We start from the raw sequence: 12,467 nt of genomic DNA on the forward strand, positions 1-12,467 counted from the left end.
TTTGTAGTTAGAACGGAAATCAAGTTTATTTTATTCGTCTGTAATTTGTATTGTAACTCAATGCGGTAAAAAATATGACGTTATGTTCGACATTTAAAAAAGGAAAGTCAAAGGTGGATTTATTTATTAGACAAAATATTCCATAACAAAGTTAGCTAATATTGAACAAAATATGGTTTTAGCAGTCATCGTCGTCGCTGTCGTCGCTGTGCAGGTCTTGTATGAAGTAGTATCGACATACCAGCCCTTATCAGTTCTCCGTCCAGTTGTTTAAATTGCACACAAGGCGAAGAATGATAAGGACCGGTATGCGAAACGATTTCACGGTGCACACACGTCTGAAAAAAAAAACAGATGACGTTTTAAAAACACGTTAAATTGGCCATATTAATATATGAACATAGTGTAATAAAAGTTGTGTTCGTATTGTATTTTTGTGACCGAATGTGAGTGTATAACATATAGCGCTAATTTTATTATCATTTCTGAATATAGACCGAACTTACGCGTGCCAGCCGAGATTTATTATATTCGCGTAAAATTATCAGGTACCTACACGCTGCATAAAGTTTTAATTTGAACATTTAAATTATTGAGAGGCTTCGGTCTCATAAGTTTTTAACGACTACGATGTCGTAGAGGATGCTATTATTTTTTGTTTTAGTCTTCAAAATTATAATGAGAAATATTACTACTGGCTAGAATCAGCTTGAATAACTGCAAAGTAATAGTGTAACCGATTGCAATATATTGAAATGGCAATCCAAGCGTTCCCGTTCGTACACTCAAGTCCACCCTCTCCAGATGTGTATATAATATATTAAATTCCATGCACAGCACGCACTAAAGCCTAACTCGTCAGATTTTTAATTTATTGTTTTTGATGGCAATAAATCGACCGGTAATTGAACACACCTCATATCATAATTATATAGGTCACCGTAGCTCATCACGAATAGTCGTCAAACGTACGCATGACACAAATATTTTATATAATATATAATTAATACACTTAGAATTAGCATTGTAGCCTGTAGGGTTATTCACCAATATATGACTTATAAAGCGTACGACGCTTTGGAACTTTTTGTCGTAAGACAAAAAAATATAAAAATATAAAAAAAATATCATAACACTTCGGATATAATATTATATATTATTAAAGTATTATAGGTGTATAACGAAATATTGCATAATATTACATGTATCATTTTATGGTGACGTTTATCACTCACTATAGTCGATGCTATTTAATAATAGTAAGTAGGTAGGTACATCCTGCACATTCGGAAATAAAAAAAACATAACACGCATTGCACAATTGATTGACAACGAAAAAATTATAATAAAAAGTATTATTTAATGACGAGAATAGTAAATAAATAACCATGCCCGATCCCTTGTGGGGAGGTATATCTCCACCCACTGACCAGGCCGTCTATATATATTCCACGTTCGAGCAACGGAGGCCATATTGTATACGATCGTTGTCAATCGTGTCATTTTTCTCCGTTTCTCGTCGTACCGGTGCCTTATCGTGTTTATAGAAATTTACTAAACTCTACCTATAACGTTATAATATCACACATATTATATAGGTAATTACTAATTGCATATAATATATATATATATATATATATCTACTATATGCTATTGTAATATATTACATAGGCACGCGTGACACACGACATATTACCCACGATTATATACGTATATTATATCATAAAATTCGGGTGGCGTCCGAATAAAGTGTACCTACTCATGATGGGGTCACAGAGTCCTGCGCAATATATACATATCATTAAGGTAAGTAGGTGTAAAAAAAAATTGAAATAAAAAGCTCGCAGACGAAACGGTAAAACGCGGAACGAGGTGAAGGCGAATGTAATACTATTACATTGTAATGCGATTAACATATATTATTATGTATATTAATATATACTGCTGCTATATATATAACATAACCCCGGTATAAATAAGTACCTACACACTTCTATAACTATACATACATTGCAATAATATTATGTAGATATCATATACGCTCGCATATATTATTAAATTGTACACGCCACATGGTAACACACACGAGACGGACGTCGTTTTAATTATATGTACCAATGCGTGTGTTATATCTCTATAATATGTTATAGGGTACCTATGTATTACATTCAACACTCTTAGAAGTCGCGCACGCGAAACTACTGTATACAATTGCAGTGGGTAGGTACATATATGATTATACGATAATAAACTTATATACATATTATCTAGGTACTTGTAGTCGTACGAATGTGTATATTTCTCTCTCTCTCTCTGTCGATCCTTATTAATAATACAGTGTAACGGTGAATAACGTTACGCGGCCACTGCCGTCGGTATATACACTACACATATTTCACACCAAATCCCACCCACAAATATATTATGTATTACATACAATATTATATATTATGAATTACATATTTATAACACACACACGCGGTGTAGGTAAATTGGATCGGACGAGGGAGAGGACGCGATATAGTAGTTAGCGGTAGGTATACGTTTAGGTAGATTATAATAAAGTTTAATACCGGTGAATAGAATCAATTACAAAATCTAAATGATCTATTACGTACCTCGAGGTGTATGCGAATTTCATGTTTTGTGAGGTCACGTTGTATCCATCCTGCTCCTCGTCAACGTGATATTTTGTTTGATATACGTGCACGGAGGTACACGGTTCAAAAAAAATATTATGTACGATATTGTACATAGGTAGTTGACGTCGTTCTACCAAAAAAGAGACGAAACGCATCCTCTCCGTGAAGTTTCCTTTCTTTTATTCGCGTTTCTAAAACAACAAAAAAACTATGTTTAATATAATGTGTAACGTATGCTTATTTTGGCTGGCGCCATATTATTAGTTCAGCAGTAAAACCTCTACTCGTAGACGAATTACGGAGACTTAATACAATATAATATGTCAAGACAATTTAATTCGCGTTTATACAGTCCCGATATCGTCGGAATCGTGTTCATATGACACAATAATAATTATAGAAGTTAAGAAATATAAAGTTGTCAAAATGTTTCTCATTAATAATACAATTATATGACATGTCACACGCATAACCATCAGCCACAGTGGCGTCACTCCGAAATTCGGATATATAAATACGCTGCCAATAATAATAATAATGATAATCGTGGACGTCCGCTTTTCGCTATTGTCGTCTGGCCCGACTTACTCTCTCTCTCTCTCTCTCACACACACACACACACACACACACATTTAATTATCTGACACCATGTGTTTCACTACAACTAATATAATAAACACTGCGCTACAGTTTTGTCTTTGAGCGGTCGACGCTCCCACGTCGCGCGTCGACGCCGCGTCCGTCATCATAATGTTTTATTGGTCGAAAGTAATATATTATTATCATGATTTCAAATTTCAATGACGTTTTTATTCGATTAACCTTCGAAAAGTTTACACGTAATTAAGATTTTTTTTAACTTTCGTAAACATATACGTTTCAATTTTTATTGAAATGTTTTTGTTAATTTAACAGTGATGTTTACACATCATACCTAACACCCGATTTTTTTCATCCACACGCTACAATATCATAAAACGTATAAAACATTGATACAAAATATATATTGTGTATTTATAAATAAATTGATGGAAGTAATTTTGATCTGGCGACAGTTCATGTGTGTATAACAACGAACGGCAGATTAGCCAATCAGCCGATTGGAAAATAATTAACTGTACGATGTGGTCGCAGTCGCAGTCGGGTTATACACAATATTAGATATGTATTAATAATATTATGTGCACAGCAGCACAATAAATTTGGTTTTCAAATTCGTTTTTATCGAATTATACGCCTTAAACTGAACACAGATTAAATATGCAAATCTGCGGATTATTTTATCTGAAATTGCAGGCCGTCGATATTATTTATGCGAAATTATACACTCATACAATATTATAATGTACTATTAATATATATCAATATATATGTATGTATATTGCACCATATATCACCATAGGTATATAAAAAATATATATTGTATCTGCGTATATAATATTATACTTTCAATAATATCGTATTTCTACTATACCGTGATGCTGGTATACACAATGGTATAGGCCTACTGTTCAGAATTACGTATTGTTCATGGGCATTCGACGTTTCACCCCAGATTAAGCCCACGACAACATCTGTCGGTCGTGTATTATACGATAATTTCGATTGCTCCAAATTCATTCACAATATTCATCAATATGGTAGTGCCCGCACCATATAATATACAGTTCGTCCCAACAAAAGTCAAGCGTATCGCCCTTTGCATTTCCGCAGTTGTAAATCATTAGAATATAATATATTATTACTATGGATATATTTAAATGCGGGTTGTTCAATAGTGCCGTAACTTAGAAAATATTCTGAATTAATGGCATACAAATTTTGAAAATTCAGAGAAATTTTACTTTCGTGAGATTTTTGAAAATATTGAAATAATCAAATTTTTTCAAATGATTTAGATAAAATTGATAAAATTTGATTAGAAATTCCCTGAGTAGGAGATTCTAGAAATCAAATGAGATATAAAACTAAAAAATTATTATCAAAATATAACAACATAGAGCATTAGTCTAAAATCTAAATTAATATCAATTTTATGCAGATTTTCATATGATAACCCGTAATAATAGATATATTTGTTAGCAGAAATTTCGATGTAATTTAAAGTTATTCAATTTTTGTTTTTAAAAACCAATACTTAATTTAGTTTTTTAATTTGTGATAACCCCGAAGTATATTTTTACATTTTATTTGTTTGAAAAAACTCACTTCTAGATTTATCGATTTTCTGTTGGGACTCTATTAGAGTGATAGATACTGAAATTCTGGCCCATACTGCATGTATGCACAACGAGTCAACGACAGCAAAAACGGCAAGTGATTTACAGCTCACGAGGACGATCTAATGATATATATTATTTTGTAATAATGAAAATAAAAAACCTACTTATCGAATTCTTTGGCATATAACACAGTAAATTGCCGTTGACATACCATAGTCCGTAATTGAACCCATTTTTTATTTCTTCAATCGCAATAACATAATGTAGGTAATAAGTGTATATTATACATATTTTATACTTATGTAATATACTTATTTTATTTATTAGTATTATTATGGAATTTTTTTATTAAACTTAATATTATTGCAGCATAGTTCAAATAAGTCTGTTTTTTTTCGTCGAGATATTATAACAACTATTATTATTATTAAAATCGTATATTTATCGATCGTAACAATAAATGCTTTTTTTGTTTCAATGGCGGCGTTCAGTCAGAAATTGTATTTATTCATCAAGAATTTTAGAGTGGTTTCTTTTTTATTTATTTTTTGTACAGCTCATGCATGACTGAATTCAATTTTCTTTTTTTCCCGAACGTAATAATTAAACGCAGGGGCAGAAATAATTAAAAAATAAACACCCATAGCAAACAATAGCTATAATGAAAACAACACTGTTCTCAGTGTTCTCGTCGTCGCCCTAAATATCTTTCGCTCGATTTCGAAACGAATAACTTTGAGTTTCCGACGATCCTGTCCTGCCGTCGAAACTACCCACCTCCGAGCACCGTAGAGGGGTTCGTAATCTTTTCGCCATCGTGAAACATTTTTTTGTTTAAAAAATTCAATTACCGGCTGACATTAAAAGTTCGGAAAATTATTCTATATTGTGTATCACTATATTGTGATTTTATACGAAATTAGAAGTTTCACGGTTAGAACGTGTTTTAATAATTACCTGTGAACGGTGACATTATAAAAGAAATTTCTAGTCAAGTTATTTGAGAATTGCATAAAATAAAAAAATAAAAAATATATATTATTGTATAGTAAATAATAATTTTTAAATTTAATCAAGAAAATTTGCAAGTGGTTATGTATACCTACAGTGGAGAGCAATTATATCATAATCTATACCCACCCTTCCGTGTTGAACGGCACGAAATATTTGAAGTTTTTGTCCATTTCTATTAACACATTTGTCATAATATATCACGCGATTCTATTCATAATATTTGCTTTGATGTCTGAATATTAAAATTGTTAATATCATCAAAATAATGTTATAATTTATTACTATTATTAGGTACTTAATATTGGATTATGAATTGAATATTTTGCAAGGAATATTAATTTCAATATTTCAATTTTTTTCTAAAATTATTTTTTATAATTTTAATTCGGTCTATCAATGTACAGTGTATGATAGGATTAATTAATAATAGGTTTACTTAATAGGGTATCTAATATCTATATACCTAGTTAAAACAAATGAAAAAAACTTGACCAAAAAATATAAAAACATATACTATCAGCAATTTGTGACACGATTTATAAATGTATAATATTACTGTTTTTAAATGCAGTCTAAATATTATGTCATTTAATTAAAAATATAATAGTTATATTCGTGAACCAATAAAAATTAACTTGACCAATCTTGTAAAAAATATTCAAGTTAAAAATCAGTTAAGTAGTTGAAAACGCGTGCTCATAATAACATCACCCGTAATATTTTAGATAATAATATACATCAAACGTAAAAATCTCTCATATATCCACCCGCTTGAAACACACGTACACACATGCATATCTTGTGTATTTTAATATGACGAAAAAATATACATACGTTTTTTTTAAAACTGATTTTGTACAAATCACAGACACATTATTTCAGGCACACGGCTAGTCGCTGCAGCCGGGTTTCTCACATACATTTTTGCGGGCCAGCTGATTTTCTATAACGGTCGCAGCTGTGCCACGGAGGGAATGTCCCCTTTTGTGTTTATAAAAGCAGCGTACGCGTACAAACGCTGTATACCCTCCAACACCTGGTCGATAAAAAAAAGGAGAAGAGAAAAGATTACCTCTTCGAAAAAAAAGTCGAAGAATTTCGTTTTCCAAAGACAATATAATAAAATAAGTGCAGTAGATAATTATATTTTCGAGAAGGTCGATGGGCTATAATATTATATGTGAATATTTTAATATTTGACCGGCGTCGTATGTACCTACAACGAGATTATATTCGTTTGAACAAATTCAGAGCCATCCACAAGTTTTACAGAACCGAGTTAATGTTGCAGGGGCCTCAAAATCATCATTGACACTATAATTTTTTTTTGTTACATAACAGTTTTTATTCAATCTTTTTAAATATAGAACAATAAGAACAATTTATGGAATAATTAATAAAATCAAATATGACACTATATGAAAAAAAATCACAAAGTCAAAGTCAAAAGTTCGACTCTGCTACGCAGCATTAATACTTACAATAGCAAATCTCTACAAAGAAATGTTTATATTTTTATCACTGGTTTTCGCATTCCTACGATAATTATAGCGCGTAAGATGAAAATCCGGACTTTGGTTATATCTAAGCAGCGATCATAAACCAGAAATATTTTTATGCAAAATTGTACACAGGCCGTGTTGTTAACGAAACGCGATGACGGAAAAACAATACAAGAATGATTGGCAAACGACGCTTTCTTTCCGTGCGTGTATAGGTACGTCCTATGATATTGTAACGCCACTTTTTTTTGCCGAGATAAAACCCATGTCGAATTCGCTGCGTCGCGTTTTTCAAGTCAGCACAACAAACTACAGCACCTATATAGTATTATAGGTACGCGGCTCGGTATATTATTTATTATTATTATGACTATTTCGGTCGCTATTTTAATTGTTATTTTTTACTTTCGAAAGATTTCATGCCTTGGCGACCCACGAAGACGATGATCGTAAATAACGGCGCAGATCGTACTCGTATGTATAATATTTAAATAATGTGTATATACCTACTGTAGGTATACAATTGCACGTATTACTAAACAACTATACGACAATACGTTGGGCGCGTGCTGTTTCGTAAAAATATTAATAGTGCGAAACTATTGAAAACACACGACTGACTGCGTGTACTGACGAATAAAAATGATCACAACAAAAGCATTTCCCCCACGGTTGAGACCGTATTTAAATGTTTATAATATATTATAGTTGTAGGTATTGTTTACACTGGCATTAAACGACATACGAGCATAACGAGAATATACCTACCACGTGCTTTTTGGTCGTAAGACTTTGTAAAGAAATTTCCATGAGGGATGACAGCGACTGGGTAGAAGATTATATTATAGAGCAACGGCTGGCGGTGTCGGTCACGTATCACGCGTCCGCTTTTATCCCCTTTGATTTATATTTATCGTATATTTCTCTTCTTCTTCTTCGTCTTCGTCTTCTTCTTCTTCTTCTTCTTCTTCTTCTTCTTATTATTATTCTGTTTAAGTCTCTCAACTATTCCGGGTGAGGGTGACTATTGTTTGTGCAACACAATAGGATTATATTCGGTTTTATACTGATGACGTGCGATCGCAACACGATAGTAGAGAGTACAAGAACGACGCAGTAGAGAAAATATGTGCAGGAAAACGGGGGTTAATAACGGTTTCGGAAACGCCGAAAATAGTTTTTAAGAATAAATATATTGTATACATCATTCAAGCTGTACAGTTAAAAGCCAGTCGCTGACAAACAAACAGCCGATACCAGCTGATTACAAGAAAATAACATATTTTATGGTAAACATTTTTCTACATCGATAACACATGTCTTAAATACGCTTCATGAATCCTTGTAAATAGTGGATCGATAACAATATAGATAAACAGTTTTCTGTACGAAAAGTCAAAAACAATATAATATATATTACACCAACTAATTAATTGTAAATTATGTCTCCATTATACGTACAACGTACGCATCGCATAATCTAACGATTTAGTGAGTTTTTTAATATTACGTGGTGTTACTAATCATTGTTTAAAATAATTTTTTTAACGTTTTACTTCATTGCAAACAAATTATTATGTTTATACCGCAACCGTTTAACGTAATTTTATATTATCCATGTCACTCGAACCGATAATGTGACTTATAATAATTGCAGTAGACTATTCATCGTAAATTATGAAAAATTATGTTCAACATGGGATAGGTAAGCAAATTTCAAATATTCACTTTTAGCCGTTGGTATATAAACGCTAACATTTATGATCATAACGAAGGTTAAAACTTATAATTACGGAATATAAATGTCAAATAATTTGTGACAAAAAATACAAGGATTTATATAGAGTTTTGTACCGTATACAGCGTGTGATTTTTTCGTATCTTCTGTTTTATAAGTTCAACTATAATACAAGGGTATATAGTATATACATATATATATATATATATATATATATTTTACTTCTAAATTAACCGTCACGATTTCGAATGGTATTTAATTAGAAGATCAACTTTAGTTTCGAAAATGACACAGTGGTAATTTGATATATAACCGCCGTTTGTAACTGTGACATTTAATTTGAACGCACTTCAACATCAGCAGCGGCAGTCGAGGTAGACATTTTCGTTTTTATCGGGCAACTATATATGTTTATATATTATATTATTAATATGTGACGACCATAAATCAAATGCCTATGACAAAAAATGGCGGTCAAGTATAACGGCTATATAACTTTGACCCGCACGCGCACATTGAAAAATATTTGTACATGTAAAAAGGGATGACTGCAGCCGGCTGCGTGTCTTATATGTATATGTACTGTGCAACAGTAGGTATATGTGTGTTTCGTACCCATTTGATAAATTATTGTGCAGCAGCGAAGCGAGCCAGAAATAATGGTAATAATAATAATTATAATTTGCGTTCGTCGGAAGTTTTCGTGACCATAAAACTTCAATGTTAAAAGCTTTTTATACCGGTGAAAGGGACATAGATTCGATACCGCAGAGACACAGTATAAATACATTATGGACGTAGTACCTGCAGGGTTCATTGTTGTTCATTAACATGTAAGTCCTGTTTCGGTATAAAATTTTAATTAACTTTAGGAAAATTCTAGAAGGGCGGCTGCAGTGCGCGTGGTAACCAGAGGAAAAAAACCACCCAAACATAATGTACCTACCTATATTTAATATATATACATAATATTATAACTATGCCAAACTCACCACAACAGAAATAAATACCTACTGCAGTTTTTCGTATATACACTATATACAATTTATAGTTCCACAAACTTTCGGAAAAAAATTACGAGATAAAAACGGTCAACCAGCTTTTATGAAAAAGTTGAGTACATCAAACGAATTGTTCGAAATATAATTAAACACGAGTTGGTGATTTTCCGGAAGGGATTACACAAGAATGTCGGCCACTTTCACTAGAGTAAAAATAAAAAAGGAAGTAAAAATATGATTTTAATTAACCGCCTCTGCAAAAATAATACCAAAACAATCAACCGACTGATGTATTTATTTTTTTTGTCATACACCGTGTGTATGTAGCAATTAAACAGGATTGCGAAATTTGCTATGCACATTCGCGTGCACGCACAAAAGTTAGTATTTGAAATTACTATTTTTCCAGGTGTGGACATGGCGTGTGCAATGCGACCCTCCTGCAGAGTAACGTCTGTAATACGTATTGTAACATTTTTATCCTCTGTCACAAGTCTGAATGAAACGCAATAATATTGTGTCGGCAAAATGTATGATATACCATATACGTGTACGAATAATAAAATATAATTTCGATGGTCAGTGATGTATAATATTTGCTAATCGATTCGAAAATGCATTATGCCGTAGCAATGACTGTTATGATAATAATAAAAAAATATTGTCATTAATTACTTTCGAATATAAAAGAAAACTATTCAATTTCCTATGTCATCCATTTGTTAGTAGTTTTTTATTGTCAGACGAGTAAAATGAACGAACGTTTTAATTACTTCGTGGGGCTGACTGTTATTGTGACCCAGAAAAAAATGACAAAATTCACTCTGATATTGTCTCCCTCCCCCCTAAAAAAAAAAAATAGAAAATAGAAAAAAAAATAAAACTCGATAAAGCATCGGGCGCATGTAAATTCCGCCCGAAAATGGTAAATTCCGCCCAAAATGAAATACAGGTAAAATTAAATACAGGTAAAATAAGGTACATGTAAATTCCGCCCGAAAAAAATTCAGGTAAAAAAAGGTACATGTAGATTCCGCCCGAAAATAAAAATATTATATTATAAAAGTATTTTCCACGTTCTGATTCGATAAGTTGAGCCATTATAGCGTAGGTACTAGGTATAAGCGTATAAGATTCTAGGACGTGTACTGAACACAATTTATAATATTTCTATCTGAAATTTTAGATCCACAATATTGCAGTCAAAGCTGATATGATATGACATGATTGATGATTATCGTTTGAGATACGATTGTTCCGTGTTCGAAAATGTTGTACTTCCCAATACTATAAGTTATAACACGCACCGCGTCGCGAAAAGTACGGTCGCGTCGTACATTCACGGAACGCTTAGATTAAAAATATTTAATTTTTCGGGCGGAACTATTTTTGTACCTGTATATTTTTTCGGGCGGAATTTACATGTACCTTTTTTTGCTTGGATATTTTCACGGGCGGAATTTACCATAGCCCTTGTTTTTACCTGTTCATTTCGGGCGGAATTTATAATCTCCCAAAGCATCGCATCTTAAACTATACATACCTACTTGACCCTTGGTCATTAAATCCACAAGTCTACAGTCTACACCAACTATATACGCTTAACTTGTTTCATTTATAAATTTCTTAACTTGTTATTACTTGTATATCATGACAAAAAAACCACTTTGAACAATTACATCATTCAATGTAACACATAATATGTTTAATATTAACGAAACATGTTCTAACAAATGCCATGCTGATAAAGTTATGGGTATTATTATAATTGTATAAGTATTTATAATATGAAATAATAATAATGAATAATTTTCTGTTAATTATTTTTTGATAAACAATGCAACGGAGATGTAAGTTATACTACTGTGGTTCCCACATCAATTGCGATATCACATGAAAAAAGGTACCTATTAGCTTATACTTATAATACGTGTATAAAAATTTACTTTTATCATATGCCTGCAAGATTTAACGGTAATAATAAATATGCTAAGTCTATACAGTCTATCTAATCAATAACATTTTTTTTTTAAATTTAACTGTAAGCTGTACCAACTAATATGGCGATAGTTATTTCCCTAAGTATGATTTATATCTATATAGATGTCGGTATTCATTAATTAAAATAATGAAATTATTTTTCTGAACATTTTCAGCACGAAATTCAGTTGATAGTCGATATCACAGAACTATATACTTTACAGAAATTTGATCAAAGTAAATATTGATCAACAAATAAAAATATTATATCTTAATTAATACTTACTAAAAAAAGTAAATAATAAGGTTAATAAATAGTAATGCATTTATTACGTAAAAGGTAGAAATAAAAGTTATATAGTGTTACT

At 31.7% G+C, this 12,467-nt stretch overlaps 1 long non-coding RNA gene across 2 annotated transcripts in view; it reads right to left on the reverse strand.

Moving 5' to 3' along the window:
* The window catches only part of LOC149062525 (uncharacterized), a 37,589-nt gene continuing 25,122 nt past the window's right edge, over window positions 1-12,467 (reverse strand). For both annotated transcript variants that reach the window (XR_016189416.1, XR_016189417.1), the window contains exons 3-4: window positions 2,619-2,833; window positions 1-338 (exon numbers count right to left, since the gene is read on the reverse strand). This is a non-coding gene — a long non-coding RNA (uncharacterized LOC149062525). The remainder of the gene's footprint in view (window positions 339-2,618; window positions 2,834-12,467) is intronic.

Source organism: Diuraphis noxia, unplaced genomic scaffold, assembly GCF_037042655.1.
Source record: "Diuraphis noxia isolate RWA-SAM2 unplaced genomic scaffold, SU_Dnox_SAM2 contig0001, whole genome shotgun sequence".
Lineage (NCBI taxonomy): Eukaryota > Metazoa > Arthropoda > Insecta > Hemiptera > Aphididae > Diuraphis > Diuraphis noxia.